The 17,235-nt window shown below is 35.9% G+C and overlaps 1 pseudogene; it reads right to left on the bottom strand.

Moving 5' to 3' along the window:
- LOC122360862 overlaps window positions 1–17,235 on the bottom strand; it is a 46,356-nt pseudogene that overhangs the window by 21,572 nt on the left and 7,549 nt on the right.

Genomic DNA, 17,235 nt, shown 5'->3' with positions numbered 1-17,235 from the left:
AGCTGATAAAGACATTGCAATACACCCCAATTAATCCACATGTCTCCAGTCCATCTTGTCCATGTCTTGTAAAGTAGAATGCTGTTTTTAAGAAACAAATCTATCACCAAGACATGTTTAACTTTAATAGTTTGTCTTTAGCCAAATACCACTCTATGTTATATAATATAGCTTCCTGAGTTGCCTCTGATATCATGATCCACTAACAAATCTCTTTCTGCACATATTTGTCTAATTCAGACTGGAGAAGGCAACATTATGGATATATAAAAATGCATTGATGTTTATTTCAAAACATGCAGCTTGCAGCTGCTTGAGGTGTTAATTTATGGACTGGAGTCATGTGGATTACTTGTACATTATTGCGACGTTTTTTTTCAGCAGTTTGGACTCTCATTCTGACGGCACCCATTCCATGTAGAGGATACAATGCTGAGTAAGTGATATAATGCTACATTTCTCCAAATTTGCCATGATGACGAAATGGATTTATCTACAAAGAGTATCTTCTGTTCTGTAGAACACTAAATGTCATACAGGTTTAAACAATAGGAGGGAGGTAAATAATCACAGAATAAAATAGTATAATAATGTGCATAATACATCAGTCTGTTTTTGAGTGTGACAGCTACTCAACGCAAAGTATCAGAGCTGACGTGAAACATGCTGCCAAAAATCCTTGCACCGTGAAAACAGAAAAGCCTTGACACTCATGCTTACTTTATGGAATATGAACTGCGAGTCACATTGATTAACATTCAGTGTGACACGGTCAGCGCAAGAACGTCACTCACTTCAGCTTTCTTTGCTTTCTCATCTGCTGCCTGGAGTTTCCGGAGCCGCATGCGTTCTCTCGGGCTCATTTTCTGCACCTCTGATCTCTCCCGCAGTGTCTGCAGATGTACCTTCTTCTGCCTGTGGGGTTCAAGGACTACATTTATTGAAATGACTAATGACTACTCCTTTGCTTTACAGACATTGTTTGAACTGTGTGATCAGAGCTGATGTGATGAAGTTGTTGATGTTCATGAATTTGGCATTGGGGTTTATTAGTCAGCATATATTACTTTGTGGAAATGTGGAAAGGAATAAGAAAAGAGAATGTGTGTCCACATTTTTGACTGGTTGTGTATTTATAATTAATGACAATCTCAAAAGAAATAGGCCGTTTATTTGAAGTTAGGATTTAATCCAACAAAAAAATAGAATCCAAACAAGGAAAATATATCATTAGGTTATTCATGAGAACTTGTGTGAGACAGCTTCAGATGCTGTGTGTGCAGTCTTTGGACACCAAGCATACTAGAATAGTGTTTGAACGAGCTAATGAGCAAAAGGTTCAGTCAGATTTCTCAGTTCAAATCAAGGCTGCATATAACCTCATGCATATATCTTTGTGCCTCACAACCGAAGACAGGCAAAAAGAATATATAAAGGAACTCCCTAATTTTACTGTAAAACAAATTATGTCGAACATTAACTGCCATTTGTTTTAAAATAGTAGTATTTAAATTTAAAATGAAGCAAATTATCACTTAAATGTTCTTACCACAAACACACTATAGAATTTTATTCATTTATTAATATAAAAAGTTTGTTGTGCAGTATCACATACTACCTATGAAACCATGTTTTAATTACAGATCAATACTATTTTAATATAATATAATGTGTGAAAAGAGTATCTTATGCTTACCAAAGCCTACTTATGTGATCAAAAGAAAGTAAAGACAGTCTTACTCCACTCTTCAGTGTCACATGATCTTTCAGAAATAATTCTAATATGCTGAGCTCCAAAAACAACTATTTACTTATTACTTTTGTATATATAGAATATATATATATATATATATATATATATATATATATATATATATATATATATATATATATTATTATTTTTTTTTTTTTTTGGTCAAGATTCTTTGATGATCGGTTCAACATTTAAGTGAAACAGTAAAGTCTTCTAACATTATAAATGTTTTACTGGCACTTACAGTTCCTTGCTGCATTAAAAAAATACTTAAATGTAATGGTAGTGTACCCAATTTTTGCCTCAAGAACCAATAACTGCAGTTGGCAGATCTCACTATGCACTGTTGACTTTAACAGTGCATAGATTTCTTCACTAGGTCATAGCTAATTATGATTGGCACATGCTGCTGTGACAAAGTTTTTAATTAGCATGGAAAGTGATGACTGAATTAATGAAAGTATGCTGCTCATAGCCTGCCACCTGATTAACATGTTCCATATGCTGGGTACACAGCAACAGAGACTATATACATATTTTTAGGTTCCCCAACAAGGCACTTTGAAAATGACAAAAAAACAGCCCAGAAATCCCTGGTGTAGATAGGTGTCATGCATCTCTCAGCTGACAGCATCACTGCAGGAACAGAGAAGTGTGACTGCCTGTAAAATATCTCTCTCTCTCTCTAAATCCACAACTTACAGCGCTCTCAGGATCTGCGACGCGTCTTTCTCACTCCCCCATAGATTTGTCTACTTAGCGTCAAGCTAAAAACCTGTGTTTCATGCTCTGCAGTGAGAAAAATAACAGAAGAGACAAAAAAATCGGTTAATGCTTTTCTCTGAGGCCTTGCAAAAGGTAGTGTTTGAGAGCAGACGAAAACAAAAGCAAAACAGCAGCAACAAAGCTAGTTTTCAATCAGTTTAAACTGTTGCACAGACTCCTGCTTGTCTCAGAACTCTTGATTCACAGCAAAAGAGGAAAAGGGGAGAAAAGACTGATATTATCCTCAGGGAAGAATCCGTAACAAGCACATTTAAAGAACAATCACAGACATTTGTAACGCATAAATTACATGGAGAAAAGACTTGAAACCGTGTACACAACAACAGAGGAAGGAAAAGCCATCAGAGAGTATTGTGTACAGGGTTGTCATTTAGATGCCCCTTTCCCTCTGATTACATGTTTCTGCGATGGTGATGGTGTAATAGCCAGTGGAAGAGACGCATTCAGATGGGGGTTTCAAAGGCAGAAATATATTGCTAAATGGTAAGTAACAAGTCAATATGTCTGCAAAGGGATGAAAGGGTGATATAACTGCAGATATTGTAACTGAGATGCATTAAACAAAGGGCTATAAAAAATAAAAATCAATGCACAGAGCCATTAAGAGTACACACTCATGATAAAGATGCCCTATAGTGCAGTATATATTTTCACAGTGGGATGGTTTCATAATTCTTTATGTAATGAAGAACACTAATGACATGTACAGTAGCTTTAGGATGTTAAGTAGTCATTAGATTAGATTTTACATGATCTTTGGGTTGCAGTTATTAACAAGACATCTTGGCTGGATGTAGGCGTTAAGGAGGTCATGTGATCTGAGTGTTTACATCTTATATACTGTATTTGATGCAATTATGCATTATGTTATAATTAAGGGAGAATTCATTAAGGATTATTCTAAACACAGCTTTGAAAGAAAAATTAAAAGAAAATTGTCCTGTCCAAAAGGGTAAAGAAATGTTTGCGGAAACGTTTTGAACTTTCATACATTTACAGACTAATATATTGGTTTGAGAGAGACATAAAAATTCATATATTCCAGGAACAAGGCCAACTATGACAAGCCACAATCAATACAATCACCAAGCGGCAACGATGCCAATCACTGACATTTCAAAAGTAGAATCTGAAAGGTTACTGACCGGGTGAGTCAAATGTGATGGCTTAATCGATAATGTGATGAGTATGCATAACAGACTTTTAGAAACCTATTGAGCTTGGCCAGCAATCAAAGTCTTCCTGGTGCATTATGGCCCCGCCCCATTAACCTTTAAGCAGATACTCAGAACAGCTGGTCAGATGCCCTCCTGTCCATCTGATCTGATTAACGGAGCCCTCCTCACCTGCAAGCTCTCTCGATGAACCTGCTCCTCAGGCGCATCTGCTGCCGAGATCCTGCATGAAGAATCCTTTTCTAACATGCTGGCACCACAGAACAGAGGTGAGAGAGAAAGAGAGAGAATTATGTTTAAGACCTCATGAAATGCTGATAGTTCTAGCTGAATGCTTCTAAACCTGCTTGGATTTTGCATAATCTGCTTTGAAAAACATCGAATCAAACAAGCCATTGATTTGTGTCTATCTACTCATCCACAGCGGCAGACAGGCAGATATAGTCTGGGCGGTGTGGGTTGACATGGTACAATTTGTGCCTGGAGCAGGGCAGCATCTGTTTCTGGTACCTTTGCATTAGAGTTGAGCTACCGCCATGAGTATGTTTCTGGCAAGGATGGGAGTAGAGTCCCTCTATAATCTTCATCACCACAAAGCCAGGAAGTTCTGCCCCTCAAAAGCATGCACCAGACAGCACATTTCATAGAGGATACAGCTCAAAAGATCTGCACCAGGGGGAACAAATAGAGAAGAAATTCTCCAGAGGATACTCTATTGATGAAATTACAATTCTGTCATCATCTATTTACACTTGGGTAGGCAATATACATTTAGACATGATTAACCGGTAGATATCTGTTAACTGGAAGAGATTTTGGACTATTGTCTCTATCGGGGTTACATGTAGGTAGCGTTTCTTTGCTACCTAGCCTAATGTTTGCCATTTTTAAGCATTTTAGTTTAAAAATAAGTGATTTAAACTGTTGAACAGCAATCAAATGTGAAAGAACTTTGTGCATGTGAAGTCGCATAGAACAGAAGTCATCAAACTTGATCCTGGAGGGCGGGTCTGCTGAGTTCAGCTCAACTTGCCCTCCAACACACCTTCCTGGAATTTTCAAGTATACCTAGTAGGACCTTGATTAGCTGCTTCAGGTGTGTTCAATTAGGGATTTGATCTAAACTCGGCAGGACACCAGCGCCCTTCAGGACGAACAGTGACCCCTGTCACGAAAAGAATATCATATTTTTAACAGTACATGGGCCTTGAACAGTTAAATACACAAATGTATATGTGAAAATGCACGAAAATCCTGAAATACGACCCATCCAGAGTGTATACAACAACTGCGATATCTATTCTCTAAGCTCAGTTTAATTGCCTTGCGTTGTTATCACGATGATATATGATATATGATATATGATATGATATCAGTGATTACTATCATGAGTTCAAATCCCAGAGGCATGTATAAAATGTATATGCACTATAGGGTAGGTTTAGGAGTGGATTAGGTGTGGTCATTTGTTTTAATTGCATCTAATAAAATATGTATGATTTCCGTTCAAATATTATGTAGGCACCATGATCAGGTTGTTGTAGAAAGTGAAACTACTTTGTTTATGCTTCTAAGTGGACATAACCAGAAATCAGTGGTTAAGTTGTTCCAGAACAGTTCAACCAAATATAACAGTCTGTGCAGTGCATTTGCAGAGGACTGATTCATTAAACCTGTAGAACAGCCTATGCTGACTGTGCTCAGAGAATAGTGAGGCATTCAACTCTGCAAGGACAGCCTGGCACTTCGGCTCACAACCTTTAAGCAAGTTTATTAAAGTTTTGGAATCTTATACCCATTGAGCAAAAAAGACAGTACTAAATCATGATAATCCCAGTAATTATGTCCCCACTGTATGCAACAAATGCCTCGTTTGTATGTTTTATTGTTTTAGTGTCACTTAGCATAGTAAGAGCGTGTATTTCCTACAGCACACTGGACAGCTGGCCATTTGTATTCATGTATAGTATGTATGAAACCTTATACCACCTTATACATATACTGCAAAAACATTACATTACACCAAATACAAAATAATACTTTTTAGCTAAATAATGCCCCTCTAATACATCTTTTAATAAATTATAAGTAAAATAAATGCTTAAAATTGAGGGTATAATTATAATTGGCCTATTTAAAATAAACAATAAAAGAGAAATAATAGGAGCAATAATTTGCGTGAGAGGTGTCTCCGTTTTTGGCTCATCCTTCTGCTCTCTATCTCTGTTAAACGCACAGTAGACCCTTTCCTCCAGTGTGCTTGGTGTATGTTCTTACAAACTCAAGACCACAGTGTAAAAGTCAATTCCCAATGGGCTGCTTTATGAGACTGAACAGAGACCCTCAGCTCTCGATTTGCACATACTACTTGAGGTGATTGCGTGAGAAAGAATGACCCTTCGTTAACAGCTAGCGCCTGTAACCCGTTTGGCAAATGAGATTATCTTCTCTCTTTCTCCTTCATTCAATCTTATTGTTTTCTAGTCATTTTCCCCCTCAGTTTTCTACTTTACTAATATGCTGTTATCTCCTGTTTCCCAGTGGATCTTGTTCCCCATTTCCCCCAGCATATATCTATCTGGGCACATGCTGTAGAGTGGAGGAGGAGGGGAGGACAGAGCTCTGGTGGTGTTAAGGGGCTGTCTGGTGAAGATCTTTACAGTGGAACCTCACTTTGGTGCCTTTGGAGTCATGCCATGAATTTTATATTCACTCTAGTACACATACACTTACAGCTCAGATAGGGTGTACAGCTCAATAAGCAACTGGAGATGTCAGATTTTATACTAATTATGCTTGCCATTTTCACCTGCACTTTCAACTACACCTGATTGCATCTTTCAGTAAATTTCTAGCTAAAATTACAAATAAACATTAGCGCAATGAGCTTTCCTTGGATTGCCAGAACTCACAAATTAAAGACATCTTAGACAGCAATTAAACACAATACCTCGTTACTTGCAATTTTGCATAAGGCATAATGATTAAGTTGTTTTAAAGTTATAAGTTTTGAATCAATGTGAATACTTTCCAAATTACTTAGTAAAGGTAAAGTGCTGGGCGATACATCACCAGTCAAATGTTTGGATGTTTCCATCTTTCATAGTCTAGAATATCCATTAAAGAAACAACAACAAAATAATATAAATAACTCTAAGGAACTGAATAATGCTAGGAAAATTGCTAAAAGTAAAATCATAGTAAATTTCACAGATAATAATACAAAGTGCACATTGAATTAAATGCAAATATGAAAACAAATAGTATTATTGTTTATTCAAGATTGAAACGTACTGAGAGATTATGAGAATTGTGAGAAATTAAGCATAATACTTTAAAATTAGATTAAATGATTTTTAATACCACAAAAAACATAAACTCAGTAGTGTCCAAACATTTGATTAAGGGCAATGTAACAATACAATATAATTCAATGATTTAATGAAATGAATGATGCAGTGAAATGATTGAATGGTTTGGTTATTCTTACCAGATGTCGGATTTGGAAGTCATATCCTCGGTGACTGAGGGCTTCAGGGCTCATATAGTGGCAGTGCCTGTGAAGGTAGTGTGAACACATAAACCCCATCCTTAAACAGGATACACGAAGTCACCTTAAAGAAGAAAATTAAAAAAGTTCTATCAGCGGTAACTTACATTTTTTCTTTTTAGTGTTTAATTAACTAACAAATCTCATAATGGCCTTATAACCTTACCATAAGTAATGCTGCAGATTTATGAAATGAATTTAATAGTTGCCAGCATGGCACAAAGCATAAATTATACTTTTACTGTTACAAGATTATTATTATTTCCCTTTATTCGGTTTATTTTTTCTGCAGTTGTTTGTCATTACAGTTTTGTTGTGTAATGTTCAGCATTCATCAGTGATATGCTTAGCTGTCACCCAGCTCTTGAGGATTTATGCGTTACCATACACGCCAGAGAGTCTATATCAGGTCTTCTTGATTAAAAAAGAAAAGAAACATTTTTAGCACTGCAAGTTGTTTTCTCAAAGCCTTGCAAAATCTTTTCCTTCCAGAGCTAAGCAGTCATTTAAACATGTATTCAAGACATATACTTCCCTGTGTTGCTAATTGGTCATCTGCGAACAAAGAGATCTGTAGTTGCTGTGACACAAATTTATTAGACAAATCTTGACATTTAACATTTTAGTGAATGTACCAAATTAAGTTGGCCCAATTTAATGCATCATGACTGTTTTTGATCATAAAACCTGACATTATAGACACTTTTGCTACAACCTTTAACTATCTTTTCAATGCTGACATAGAATTATTAATTATCCTCAACATTTCATATTTCTACAGTGACCAGAGAATTAGTTTGAAGCAAACACTTTGGCAGGCTCAGCAGCAAACTGACGTGAAGCAACACAAATGCAGATTAGTGTTCAAATGAGTTGGCTGTACAAAAGAATTTAACACCCGTATTTACAAATCCATTATCCCACACTAAAATGAGCAAAGCGTGACTTTATGCTGACAGGTTTATAACAAAAGAATGACAGGAAATTTTTGTGTGTCCATCAATGCACTGCAACAAATAATGTTCAAAGCAATGCCCATCTGGCTTTCTTGCGTTCAATCTGCAAAACCAGGGTACTGACTGGCTGCTTTTTAGTAGTCTTGTTTCCTTGTAGATGAGCCTCTTAACTGTCATAAAAATGGCCTATCTTATCAAATGGGAGTGTTTGGGCTTTTGGTGCATTAAAAATCGCCTTTTAAAGCATCGTGGAACATCAAACACATCAAGCATCCTTTGGGCTTGAAGCAGAGCTTACCTATTTTAACAATATTCTTCCTTAGAAATATATTTTGTGCAGATCTCTGTGAAGTATTCTCCTGTTTAAACAAGACAAACAAGAATCAATAGTAACGAAACTGCGAGAAGCAAGTATTTGAAGTGTTGTTTCGTTGTGGGCATATTTGTCTTATAAAGTTCAAACTTAAATGTAAAGACCAGCTATAAAGACTTAATTCATTTTGAATGTAAAAAATAGAAAATAGGTCAGTTATGAATTATTCTGCAAAAGAGGAGCAGTGTTCTCGGCTCCACCTCTGATGTATATAATGTGCCTCCCAGCAGCAGCCCAGCAAGGTACATTCGCAGACCTAGAGAGCTCTGATAGCGTCAGTTTGTGCTTTTCAACTCTTCCAACTTACAGTCAAATCTTTGTCCTGCAAAACAAGACAAATTAAAAAGAGAGCACAAATGTATAAATGGCATTGATTTTTGCCGCTTTCAAGTCCTGACTACACCGACAGACAAAACTAGATAAAATAAACAATTTTTGTTCCAAAGGTACTAAAGAGAAGTAATACTGCAGTGTTTTCTATAATGGTTTTCCTATGTACATTCTCTCTGATCTTTCTCTGTTTGCATTAGTGGATTGTGAAGTTGTCTTTAAGAATGTAAGTCTTTGGGCACCTATTTACATAGAGACAAACCCACATTTTCCTGCTCCAGACACACACTGCTTGTACTAATTACGATGCCGGAGTCTCCTGCAGACCTCTACAGGAGCGTGAAACAAAGAGAAAAAAGACCCACTGCTAATGATCAAAGACGATTCAAAATAATTCAGGGTGTCAATTAAAACATAGTTCATCCAAAAATGAATATTCCACCTATCATAATTAAGAGCCTACTCACTGTGATTTCAAACTTTTTATGTTTTTTTCTTTAAGTGAAGCATAAAAAACATGTAACATGCATCTTCACAATAAGAACTGAGATGACAATCAAACAAGCGCTCTTACCAAAATGCCCTGTCCTTGTATAAGGCCACTTGAAAAATTGATTCTTTAGTGAATCAGCTCTTTAAGAGAGTTTATATAAATAAACAATTCACTAGTCCAAATAAACCCAGAACTTTTTGTTGTATTTAGGTACATAATAGTGCTCAATGCTGCTCACCTTCATTTTCATGCCAGAAATACAAAATAAATAACTATCTGTTAAAGAACAATACAGTAGGTCATTCAAAATTTGCTGAAAGAAAATGAATCCACTGGCTAAAATGTAGAGAGTTTGTTTCTTCATCCAGAACAGATTAGGACAATTTTATTATTACATCACTTGCTCATAATGGATCCTCAGCAGTGAATGGGTGCTATCAGTATGAGTCCAAACAGCTAATCTAATCATACAATCAAACAAGTCAGTCCTTCGATTAACATCTTGTGAGTGCAAGAGGTGTGTTTCTGAAACAGATCTACCATTGAGACAAATCTAGCTCAATACAGATCAAATTTTTTTACGTGAAATCAGGATATATGCACCAGATGATGCACTTTTTACATTAAACAGTTCTAAAGAACATTTTGATGAAAAGAGTATTAACAGAGAGGAGTTTTAAATCTTTAAACTATTATGGATTATGGACTTGAATTTCAGTAGAAGTGTCCTTTTAAGTGAAAATATAATGATAACCTTGGCTCTTATAGCTTAATCATATAATCATATAGCTTTTAATTTTTGAGACACTGACCCATTGAGTTGAATATTCAGCAAACAAGATTTAGAGCTATATGATGGAGAAAGTTTTGAAACAATCTGAGCATTTTTTGGTTAAACTACTCTCTGGATGTGCAATATTAGAAAATCAGAATGAGCATATAAACATGCAGCGTATTTAGGATCTCTCTGTTTCACCAAGTACCAACAATAGAATAATCAATCCCACTGATGATATGACTGGCGGGCTCAGTTTGAACACATAGTTGAACTCATTTCAATAACAACAGACATTTGTCAATTTCTCCAGAGAGTGAGTTCCATTAGGAAAGTCTTCTATCGGTAAAAGCATTGACAAGCATAGTCAGATTAGCACACTGGGTAGAAATACTGCGGGCTTAGCGATTCATTTGAAATGATCTTTGGATAAGCCCTCTGCACTGCCGAGGAAGTGTTTGCTCAATCATAAGTGTGGCTCGCCACACATCCAAACAAAGGATGATTCGCATTGAGTGTAATTGGGACTGGCTAATTTGTTGGCCCCATATATATTTATCTGATTTATGACCTCATCACTCAAAAAGCCTCTCGAATGCTTTCAAAAGCTTTCATCAATACTTTTCATGAGTGCAAAGGTTTAATTGAGCAATGAATTTTGGAATAAGCATTTTGCATGAACAAGCGGCTAATATTGACCTGCCTCTCACATAGTCATGTTTGTTTTTACACAGTTTCATTTATCAGAATGTCATGCATCTCAAATGAAATACTATTATGTTTTCGAGCAAATGCATCTGTGATCTCTAGAAAAGTGAGCACAAAAGATTTCTGCAGTGACAGTAAAGGCATTTATAATGTTATAAAGATTTGCAAATAAGTGCTATATGTTTGTCAAGTCTGAAGAAAAGTATGCAAAGAATTGTTTAGGAAAGAGGAAAGGAAAGGTTCTATATGCAATTCAGGGTTTAACCATGGCCACCTACATTAAGTTGGGATGTTGATACAGCTGAAACCTAGAGTCAGTAGAAGTATAAGAAAAGGCTATGACTAATGGCCTTTCCATTGTAAACATACAAATAATTTTCTAAAGGATTAATTTGTTTTTAAGTCAAAACGAATCTGGACTGCAATCTCTCAGTTTTGATTGGGCGACACTTCTGGTCATCGGCAGCCTCTTTGATATCTTGAGATGGGGAGCAGCTGGTGGGGTGAGGACTGGCCTGGTTAAGAGATGAGATGACTGGCATGGACAGATCTGAGCCACACACTGCTGGAGAAAACAGTCTCCTTCTTTATCAGCTCACTGTTACGTTCAGCGTTCAGGTGCAAAGTGCTCTGAGGCAATCCAGATCCACTTTGCTTCATGCAAGAGTGTGTGGTGAGTGTGTGTAGGAAACAGCTGAAGCGTAATAGAGGCTTCCATCTCTAATGATTCCCACCCAGAGGCTGTTTCTCTAACAGGAAGCCAGACCCACTTTCTCTGTGTGTATGTGTGACTTCAGTCTCTGAGCATAGAGACATGACATTTATCAAAGAGTAAATTAGTAATGCGTCTGCAGTGAGTCATGTGAGAAATTTTTATTAATTTATAATGAATATTTTCACCGTGACTACTATCAAAACAACATTTCCCACAAATAATTGCATTGTGGTATGCCAGAACAGTTAGACAGTTCAACACACACACAGCCAGCTCCATATTGCACCCATTATGCTTTTATAGAACATCCTGAATAGTCACAGACAATCAATTCAGCTTCAGCATATTTGTGTTTTGTTTTTAATCCTGACAGCTGATGGAATAATTGAGTTTTCTGAATTGTGACAATTCCCCTCAAATTCTCATTATTGCAAAGGAAAAAAACAATTCTCATTTGTAATATATGGTACAATTTCCTGATCTTAATATAGTTATTTTAAAAAAGGCATATTAGACTAAATATAATATAATATATAATAATAAGAGGTCATTTACTAATTACTTTAAGAAACCTTACACATAACAGAAAAGCAGTATACTTGCAATACAGACGATATCAAAAAGTAATGAGTCTTGAATTTTGATTATAATTGAGTACCTATCAGATGCAAAATTAAACCTATGTAGAACACATTGACAAACATGAACAAGATGAAAGAGAACAGAGCGAGAACTAGAAGCGACAGAGATATTCTTTCATTCTATTCATAGCTTTTCTATTTGCTTTATTTCAACTGCTGTATATCAAGTGAACCTCGTTACAGACACAAGATCAATGGGACCTATTGTTCATCCCATCTCTCAGGAGAGAGTGGAACTCAATGCACATACTGACCTAGGAGGACTCCCTTAATCCTACGCTGCAATAGAACACAATCAAGCAGCACTAACATTAAAACTGTTTTATGGCATCTGTGATCTTTTTACCAGCTTGAAATTATATGGAATCAACAGTTGTGCAAAGTGTTATTGAGTTTTTGTTTTTGGCAAAAAGCTGACAATAAGCTTCTCATAAACTAAAACACATCATCATGACATATATTAATTTTGTGAGTGGCCGATGTTATGATGTTGTGTAATTTTATCATATAAAACCTTTTCCTGTCAAAGAAAAGAAACTTAGAACTTGTATGTTTTCTAACAAGTTTCACCATTTTATAAATTAGCATGTGGTTTCTCAAATGATCATGTCTGATATATAGAAGACAGTTATAAAATAATCCTAAGCAACACTTCATTTTTACAAGCGTTGATATTTAAAATTGTCACAGACTAAAAATTCACTTTTTTTAAATAAATAGAATTGGCACTCAATTAAATAATGAGATGTTCATGAATGTTTCATCACCTTAATATAATATAAAAAAATATAACACCAATAGATCAATTTATATATAAAAATATATATGTGGCATCTCATAAGAGCGTCAGTGTTCATGTTTGATATAAAAAGGGCAATCTAAGAAAAATGGAATTAGACTTTTCACTTTTTCAAATGTTGGACATTTGAAATTTAGTTAGTCAACACAGAGTTCAAATTTTGTGACAGGTTTAATAAGCTAATAATTTAGTATGGTTGTGGTCTGACATCAATTTTAGTACATCAATTTGGACAAGAAAAAAAATAATAAAGTGTCCTAAGACCGACTATCTCATTGCATTCCAAGAGGGCAAAGAAACACACTTCAAGGTAACATAGATGTAGCATCTCAATCAAAACAAAAGCCCTGACACACGACACCAAGAAAAGGCATGAAACATTTTATTGCTGCAGGAGACTTCTTTGAGTTCTCAGTTATGTGTAATCTAGTATCATCATAGCACAAATTGTTGGCATATATTAAGCATTTGATGAAAATATCTTTGCATTCAAATCCTTTGGCTGTTTAGTTTGTAACATTTAGAGATAGTTCACACACACACAAAAAAAATTACCTGTATGTTTGTACAGGCATGAATTTCCTAACCAAACTGGTAGCCATTAGTATAAAAAGGATGTAAAGGCTGCCAGCTACTGTTTAGTTAGATGCTTAAAATATCTTCTTTATTGCGCAACAGTAACCAAATAAATTCAACATGATGAGTAAGATGAACTGCCCTTTAACATTATCTTTTGAGATATATTTCAGTATTTGAAATATCTGAGAAACGAACAAAGTAAACATCTTAATCTGCTCTCCATTTTTTTCTCACTGTTGTTTAGAGATCAGAGATCATTCCTGATTTTCTTTCCTGAAATGTCCATTAAATTCACTGAGAGTTACCTGCGGAACAAAGCAGCTCGGACAACAGCCTGTATGCCAAACAAAAGATAAAGGATCGTGCAAAATGTAATCACTGACCAAGCCTTCTAAAGCACAGGGACAGAGGCGAGGCTAAAGCAGTCTGACCTGCAGATATGTCTTAATAAGTAAGGAAAAGATGAGAAAGTCAGATGGTGAGATTGAGACAGAAGCTGTGGGGGCTGGTAAGGCCTGACCTCTGGCGATGTCAGGATGCTCTCAGCATCTCTGATCCATCGCTGAACACAGAAAAGACACCACAGGGATGGAAGGAGGAGTAGGCAGAGTGCTTTTGAAAGCTAGTTTAAAGAATGGGGTTGAGCAAATACAGCTAAGGAGGCATATGCAATCAATTTACCTCTATAACATTATGCAAATTCAAGAGAAATGAAAGAGCAAGTTAATACGTTTCAATGACTTTTGCACTGTTGAATCATGTATAATAACACCAGAAGCATGTGCAAAAATTTTGATTTCATATTGTCTTTAAGATTATAATTTTAAAGCCCTCCAAGGAAAGAGGTGACTGTATCGCTCACTTTCATTTAGAACGTCCCTGTAAAATAAAGTATTTCCCTCCCCAGAGTGTTTTCCAAAGGGGCATAGCTCAAGACATTTGCCTAGTATCACCACAACAGGCAACCTGATTTACAGGACAAGATCCACATGACTTGCTTCAGGCTCATTATGAATAGAAATGCCCATGAAAAAGAAATATAATAATCTAAACCAGGTGTTGCCAAAGGGCGATGCCTCACAGTACTCAGTGATGATGCGAGCATCTCTCTCTCCAGGAAGCTGGTGTAGAACTTGAGGATGGCAGGATGGTTCAGCTGGGAGAGAAGCTGAGCCTCTTGAGTGGCATGGACGTCTCATTGGGTTTCAGACCACCAACAGGAATCTCTTTCAGCACTTTCCTGCACAATAATTCACAGAGAATGCAAATTGGAAACAACAAACTTGACATTATTAACTGCATGTCAATCAAAGATTTTTTTATATTTTGAAAATGTGTCATGCTCAGGCTGCATCTAAAATTGTGAAACATTATTACAATTTAAAATAACTTTTAAGTAGTTTTAATTATATTTTCTATTATAATTATATTCTATTTAAAATTCACTTAAATTGTAAATATATTTCTATAATAAAAAATATACATTTTAGAAACTTAATATAAAACCGTAAAAGCTGTTTTACAACCATTAGTATTGTGAAAAATGCTATACAAATTAAGTTAATTTTTTATATTTCAAATTCAATTTTGTTCTGTGATAACAGAGCTGTATTATCCTTGCGATTGCTCCAGTCTTCAATGTAGCAATCATGCACAATTATTAATGAGGGTTCTTAGCATTATACATTTTCAAAACCAGTTTTTGCTGCTTAATATTTTGTGGTCCATGTGATATAGTTTTCAGGATTATTTGATGATTAAAAATGTCAAGGAACAGCGCTCATTTTAGTCATTTTAGTTCAGACTTTAATTCTCGATCTTTTTCAATTTCCTGCTTCTGCGCCTTACGCTGCTCAGATGCACCATGTTTATATAGTGATCGTCTCTCAATTACCAGCTGTAACCTGGCCTCAAAATGTCATTTAGAGAAAGAACAGTTATTTTCCCTGACCTTTTCGAGCTTGATGGGATCGGGAGACCAGGGCCTGGACGAAAATTCAGTCTGTCATTAGCTCACAAGAATTGCCAGAGGTCCTGCAGGTGTATTTTGCTTTTAGTGTGTTAAAATTGAGGTAGAAAGATCCATTGACAGAAAGTTGCCTTTTTGACCTTTTTCCTTCTCATTGCAAAAGAATTCACCACTCTCTTGTAAGCACTCAGGCAAGAGCCTCCCCAATGAACCTGATTTAAAAACAGAAAATCCATCTGGGCAAAACAATAGCGCAATTATCATACTATTATTAAATTCTAAAGCCAACGGTCTTGAATAATGCAGAACTTGCTTGATCATTAGCCATTTTAAAGCGAAGAATGATCTTGGAATGAATGATAATTGGAAGAAACTCTGGAGACCATTTTCCTCTAGTCGGCGGTGAATATGACTGCCACGACTGCTGATCGACTTATGCGTCATAATTCCAAGTTAAAGCGACAAATAAAGACTGCTCAAGAGCGGCTAATTTAATCATTGGCTTTTAACGAGAAGAAAAATGCAAATGAGCATTTAACACAAAGCATGGGTATAAAATCATATTTTGATGACCTTATTTCCAGACCTTAAGGAGTTAATCAAATACCACCAACAGAGAAGAACTGCCATCTGCCTCTGGTTTTGTTGTAAATTGGTTCTCCAGGTTGTTGAAGGAGGACTCTCATTTACCTCTCCTCTCTCATCTCTCTACATTCAGTTTTCCTCTTCCTACTTGAAAATCATTACAGCAAAGGAGCAGATGCAGTGCATACTAGCTCAATGCTGTCCTTGATAGCTCTCAATCGGCATGTTTTCCTGGAAGTTCAGACATGGGCGTAATGATAATATGTTTTTAAAAGAGTAAAGAAACAACCTCTGAATGAACTTCTCCATTAACAACTAAACATTTAGTCAGGTCCAGGTCATTTCCAAACCCATATGATTTCATATGGTCAGTAGTCCATTTAAGCACCAAAGTAGAAGAACAAAAGAGTATCATAAGATTAATAAAAGTCATTCACTTTGTGTGATTGTGGGGTCGCATTTTATGGCTTTGCAGAGATATTCAGGTAAAAAAGGTCTATAATCCATAGTATAAGTGATCACAAGTGAAGTCTGTAAAATTTACCAAGCAATGGAAAAGTAGACACTTCATATAACAGCCATGTGATAAATATACACTTATTAGGTTGAATTAGATATGATTTCTTAGACAAATCACTGAAGGGTGATTTTGTGATCTGGTATGGAACCAGAATATAGTGATGGAAAAAACTTGTTGAAAAAAAGAGTATATTTCAATGCTTTTGCATTCCTTAGAGAATCTTTGAAATTACTTGCCGAAACTTTCTCTTGCAAAAGTTCTGAACTTCTTTAACTTCAATCTTAAATCTCTGAGAATACCTTTGATATTAGTAAGTCTGCCTTTGTGCACTTTTTCAAAGCTGTATTTTTCTGCCCTGCTCTTGTTATCAGTATGTCCAGTGATTGCAATTTGATTAATCTTACATTTATATGCATATGTTCTTCCCGACACTTTATCGTGTATGTGGATGCTGGTCTTAATGACCAGCATTAAATCAAAGCATTTATTCAGATTATGAATACGTATATGTATGCATAAAGCTCATTT

The sequence above is a fragment of the Puntigrus tetrazona genome, chromosome 16, assembly GCF_018831695.1.
Source record: "Puntigrus tetrazona isolate hp1 chromosome 16, ASM1883169v1, whole genome shotgun sequence".
Classification (NCBI taxonomy): Eukaryota; Metazoa; Chordata; class Actinopteri; order Cypriniformes; family Cyprinidae; genus Puntigrus; species Puntigrus tetrazona.
The sequence above is the reverse complement of the archived record's forward strand: the minus strand, read 5'-3'. Positions and strand labels throughout refer to the sequence as shown.